The sequence below is a fragment of the Eurytemora carolleeae genome, unplaced genomic scaffold (assembly GCF_000591075.1).
Source record: "Eurytemora carolleeae unplaced genomic scaffold, Eaff_2.0 scaffold200, whole genome shotgun sequence".
NCBI lineage: Eukaryota > Metazoa > Arthropoda > Copepoda > Calanoida > Temoridae > Eurytemora > Eurytemora carolleeae.
Window position 1 is genome coordinate 6,752 of NW_019396591.1, and position 6,751 is coordinate 13,502.

The following is a 6,751-nucleotide window of genomic DNA, read 5'->3' on the forward strand; positions in this document are numbered from 1 at the left end:
TGAAAATAAAATAAAAGATCATTTATCATGTTAAATCCAATTTTCAGATTGGTTTTTACTCTTTTGATTTCGTTAATTTAAACCCTATAAAGACAATGCGCCCGGATGGGGGGTGAGGTAAGGGTGAAGAAAATTAATCTTTGATAAACCTCTCATTAGAAAAAAATTTTAGCGTCATAGTTTGCACTCTGCAATGTTTAAATATATATATTTTTTTTCTTTGTATGTCATGTTTGTGATCAATAATCAGCTTAACAACTAAACCGATTTTTTTGAGAATTTAAAGTCACATGAACAGAGAAAACGTTTAGCATTAAAAAAATTACGATTTTTTTAAAACAACCAACAGTTTTAACGTAAAATGTATTCTATAATACTCCAGGGAGGTCGATTTTGTAAATTCCCCTTGCTTCACCCAGAATAGAATTCAAAAGACTCTTATTGTTCAAGTCAATATCTCGTGGACGAAAACCGGTTTTTATGACGATCAAATTTGATCAACGTCACTAAAATGCAAGCAAAAAGTTTTTGGCAAATACGGGAAATCCAGTTGAAGCAATCAAGATTTCGAAAATTCTTTAAAAATCGCGACCTCCCTTACTCATCACCCTTTTAAGCTATGGGGAGGTTTAAAAAACGCAATTGTAGCTCTTCAGTAATTTATTCAATTTTAAATTCTATTCATAACTCCATTAAGTTCATTAAACACAAGAATGCGATGCAGTTTTATACTAAAAATATACGACAAAAAAGAATAAATCCTGGTAAAATGTCTAGACTGAACGAAGAAGAGAAAATGGTGGCTAGGATGAAATCGGATAAAGATAATTAAAATTAGGTTGATTGTAATTAGTAAAAATAGGCGGAAGGTAACTAGGGGTGGGAGTTGACATGAGACTAGAGGTGGGAGTTGACATAAGAGACTAGAAGTGGGAGTTGACATGAGACTAGAGGTGGGAGTTGACATAAGAGACTAGAGGTGGGAGTTGACATAAGAGACTAGAAGTGGGATTTGACATGCGACTAGAGGTGGGAGTCGACATAAGAGACTAGAGGTGGGAGTTGACATAAGAGACTAGAGGAGGGAGTTGACATATTGAGACTAGAGGTGGGAGTTGACATAAGAGACTAGAGGTGGGAGTTGACATAAGAGACTAGAGGTGGGAGTTGACATGAGAGACTAGGAGTGGGACTTTGCTGAATTTAAAATAATAGGCTTCATGTTCCTTTCTTTAATAACAATTTGAAATTTTTGATTTTACAGTGGTGGCATGATCATGAGTGTAAACCTTTTAATTTCATTGGACAATATGTTTTTTATTTTATTTCAAAAAATAAAATTTGTGACCTGAATATCATATTGGATCTTGCATAGCAGTTCCATAAAGAAAATTTTCGGGATCAAAAATGAAAATTCGAAAAACAAAACTGTAAAATGCAAATATAAAACTTTTCGGGTTCTTTGCGCCCATCATCTATTCCAACTTTTAATTCATTCAGCATTTTCTTCTCGAAAAATAAAATTTTTTGTGGATTTATAATTTTTTTTGGGAATTTTCAAAATTCGGTGAAAATTCAAAAATTATGCAGACAACTTTTTGTAATTCTTAGCGTCCCTCGGATCATGAGAGTCCAAAAGATTTTAGCCCAATCGGTTCAGCCGTTTTAACGTTTATATCGGTCACAAACAAACCCACAAACAGACAGATAAGCAAAGTATGATGTGTGTGTGGTGGGGGGGGGGTTCACCTTAACTAAAACACTCTACTTTTATAATTTAATGTAATAATATATGCTCTGTATACATTATATTCTGATATAATTAAGAGAGGAGGTGTTCCATGTTAGTAATTGTAAATATAAGTGTTTTTTTTTTACCTTTTTAGGAGGTGTGCGTGAAGAAGGTGTTAACCATGTAAACTTTTATTGCACGTAGTCTAATCGGATCTTACCCCAAAAGACAACAACAGAACCTTTTTTCCGAACAGGGTGGGAAAAATTCCGGTAATGTTTTTTTACCACGTAGTCCTAAAATCTTAGAGACATTGTAATGTTAATTTCATTGTAATTGGTTAATAATTTAGACGTGGAGAGAAAAAAGTGTGAAGTTTATTTAACACTCTTTGAAAATAGATTTTTACAAAAATAAAATTTTATTTTAGAAAAGTTTGTTTACCTCTTGGGGAAATTTTCGTGACTAAACGGAAAAACAGTTTAAATCCAAGATTAAAAGATTAATTTTATGTTTTGTTTGAAAAGATAAATCTTTGTTGAATTTAACCTTTGAATAAACTTGGCACTGTTTAATATCTCTACCTGGGGTTGACATGATAGAATAGGGGTGGGAGTTGACATAAGAGAATAAGGGTGGGAGTTGACATTAGAGACTAGGTGTGGGAGTTGACATTAGAGAGTAGGTGTGGGGGTTGACATGAGAGACTAGGGGTGGGAGTTGACATGAGAGAATAGGGGTGGGATTAGACATAAGAGACTATGGGTGGGAGTTGCCATACGAGACTAGGGGTGGGAGTCGACATAAGAGAACAAGGGTGAAGTTGACATGAGAGAATAGAGGTGGGAGTTGACATGAGAGAGTAGGGGTGGGAGTTGACATGAGACTAGAGGTGGGAGTCGACATAAGAGACTAGAGGTGGGAGTTGACATAAAAGACTAGAGGTGGGAGTAGACATAAAAGACTAGAGGTGGGAGTTGACATAAGAGAATAGAGGTGGGAGTTGACAGAAGAGACTAGGAGTGGGAGTTGACATAAGAGACTAGAGGTGGGAGTTGACATGAGAGAATAGGGGTGGGATTTGACATAAGAGACTAGAGGTGGGAGTTGACATGAGAGACTAGGGGTGGGAGTTGACATAAGAGACACTTGATCAANGTATATATAAAGAAAGATAGGGTATATAGAAAGAAAGGGAGGGTATATAGAAAGAAAGGGAGGGTATATAGAAAGAAAGTGAGGGTATATAGAAAGAAAGAGAGGGTATATAGAAAGATTGGGAGGGAGAAAGAAACGGAGGGTCTATAGAAAGAAAGGGAGGGTGTATAGAAAGAAAGGGAGGGTATATAGATAGAAAGGGAAGGTATATAGAAAGAAAATGAGGGTATATAGAAAGAAAGGGAAGGTATATAGAAAGAAAGGGAGGATATATAGAAAGAAAGAGAGGGTATATAGAAAGAAAGGGAGGGTATATAGAAAGAAAGGGAGGGTATATAGAAAGAAAGGGAGGGTATATAGAATGAAAGGGAGGGTATATAGAAAGAAAGAGAGGGTATATATAAAGAAAGATAGGGTATATAGAAAGAAAGGGAGGGTATATAGAAAGAAAGGGAGGGTATATAGAAAGAAAGTGAGGGTATATAGAAAGAAAGAGAGGGTATATAGAAAGATTGGGAGGGAGAAAGAAACGGAGGGTCTATAGAAAGAAAGGGAGGGTGTATAGAAAGAAAGGGAGGGTATATAGATAGAAAGGGAAGGTATATAGAAAGAAAATGAGGGTATATAGAAAGAAAGGGAAGGTATATAGAAAGAAAGGGAGGGTATATAGAAAGAAAGGGAGGGTATATAGAAAGAAAGGGAAGGTATATAGAAAGAAAGTGAGGGTATATAGTATAATTACTGTTTTATAAGGTTATTCATATTGTTAAAATTAATGTTGTAATGTTTTTAAAAAATATATTTAAGAAATTTGATTATGGCTTCCCTGCCTTGCTAAACCTATGAAATACTTAAAACATTCAATTGCTAAAGATTCCAATTATCTCATTTACTACAGTGATCTAGAAGTTGCAAGCTTTCACATAAAAAAAACGTTTTTCTTCAATTATTTCATAAATACTAAAACTATTAGCATTGGCTAGAAGTTCTAAAATGTACAATGTACATGCTTGGGGATATAAAAAAAGACAAAGTAAGTTAGGGAGGTAAAATTATAGGACTTCAAAACTGATGTCAGTCTGGATCTATGTGCATTCATCCAAGAAAACTGATAGCAGCCCGGATCTATGTGCATTCATCCAAGAAAACTGATAGCAGCCTGGATCTATGTGCATTCATCCAAGAAAACTGATAGCAGTCTGGATCTATGTGAATTCATCCAAGAAAACTGATAGCAGTCTGGATCTATATGCATTCATCCAAGAAAACTGATAGCAGTCTGGATCTATATGCATTCATCCAAGAAAACTGATAGCAGTCTGGATTTATATGCATTCATCCAAGAAAACTGATAGCAGTCTGGATCTATTTGTATTCATCCAAGAAAACTGATAGCAATCTGGATCTATGTGAATTCATCCAAGAAAACGGATAGCAGTCTGGATCTATGCGCATTCATCCAAGAAAACTGATAGCAGTGTGGATCTATGTGCATTCATCCAAGAAAACTGATAGCAGTCTGGATCTATGTGCATTCATCCAAGCAAACTGATGTCAGTCTGGATCTATGTGCATTCATCCAAGAAAACTGATAGCAGTCTGGATCTATGTGCATTCATCCAAGAAAACTGATAGCAGTCTGGATCTATGTGCATTCATCCAAGAAAAAAAGAAAATATTTGTTGACAGTTAACACAAAAATGCTATTAAACCAATCTGACCTAAGACAGGTGAATGATATTAATGGACCATGGAATCTAATAAAATAGAGTTCAAATGTTTCAAACTCTCTCACGCAAAAAATTGATGAGAATTCTGACAACTACTTTTTAAAAATTAAAGCTGAAAACGAGTAATTAATAGTTCTAGAATGGACATGTCTAATCTAGTCCACAAAAAAGTATTAGTGAGTTGCTAGGGTAAAATCAAAAGGACAAAACGGTATGACACTTTAATGTCGACCCAGTCTTACAAATTGGTCCTACTTTTCTTAGCGGCCTGGATCTATACAGGGTGTCCCAAAAAAACAAGAGAATTCAGTGACGAATTTGATATCGTCTTAGTTATGATTTAGTATTGTAATACCTAATTCCAAAAGCCACAATATTATTATGTCTGCTAGAGTTTGTTTTATGAAAACGGTAAAAGACTGTAAAGATGTGTTTATGATGTCTCCACAAGATGAACAGTGAAGACGGACAATTGTTTACTCTGTTTGTATACTGCAATTTTCTTGTTTTACTAAGTACAACCGTATACAGTCAAAACATAAACAAACAAAATGTGAACATAGCAGACGAAACTCTTACAGTTTACAGCTTTCTCATTAGGTATCGCTATACTAAATCAAAGAATTATTTAAAAAGACGATATCGAATTTGTCACTGAATTCCTATGTTTATTGGGACACCCTGTATGATATGAAAGTCGTCTTTAATTTCTGATATTTAAGGCATTGAAATTGGCAAAGAAAGTATAAAAACGAGGCTGTACGTCTGACGAGCTTTTCATAAAGTGGTCTATATATATATATATATACATATATACCTTTCTTGTGTCTTAAAAATTGAAGAAGATATTAGATGCTGAAACAATTTGAATTTATTAAATAAATTGAAATTTGTACAAATTTTGCAATATCTCCGTCAATTTTGACAATACAAAAATTGTAGATTTTGAAAATCTCAGGATATATAATATATAATATACTTAAACTGGAATACTGCAATAATTGTGTTCTTGAAGAAATGCCACATGGATCGAAGACGATTTCAACGTCGTCACTTAATTTCCATGTTTATTGGTACACCCTGTAAAAACCTTCATAACTATTGTTAACACTAATGTTGTAGTTCGCAGTGCTATACAGTTTTTTGACACAAATTAAAGTGCAGAAACTGTATAACACGTCGTCCCAAAATACCAGTGTTATGTAGTTATTTTTATGAAATGTTTTGTACTTGTCTTGATACAATGGCTATTTATAGATATAATAAGCTAATAAGCTTTTTAACAAAGTAGAAAAAAAGTTAATTTCAACATATATTGTCATTTACTATTTTCTTAAATTTTTGTGGAGAAAAATCGATTAAAGTTTAGTGCTGTAAAGATCCAGCGCGTTAATTTAACATTGTTGCACAATAATTACTTTACTGCACATCTATAATAACATTTACCATCAAGTTAATATGAATGATTAAGTACACAATAAGTTTATATAAAGATATTTAACATTTCTTGTCACTTTATCATTTTAGATAACAATTCTCTTATTTTGATATTTTCTGTACTCTAATTTTTAACAATCACAAGGAAACTTGGAAATTAAGTTTTGAATGCAAAGACCTTTTAACTAGGACAGCCTGTTTACCGTAACCCCCCCCCCCCTGCCATTTAGTTTGTAAATCGAGAAAGAAAAACATTCAAACATTTGCTCCTTTTACATTTTGTAAAAGATATTTTCCATTTATTATTTCTCCTTTGTGTGAAACATATTCAAATAAAAGTTTTCTTTTTCTAATACAAAAATTTTATTCAACTCTGAAATTGGTTTCAGATTCTAGTATTTACTTTATATAGACTGACTAGAGTTCTTTGTATTCAAACCGTGGAATTTATTCAAAACCCACTTGTACAGTAATAACCAGAAAACTTTGGAAAAGGAAGACGACATTAAAGCAATAAATATGAACGTTTGATGTTGTTACATAGCAAATAGTTTTACCAATAACTTATTAATTTGCTTATCAAGTGAAATTGGTCTGTTTACACTGCACAATTGCTGTGTTTCATGTTCATTGTACTATTCAAAGTCAAAACTTGAGTCTAAAAGTCGTCTTCCTATTCCAGAGTTTTATGGTT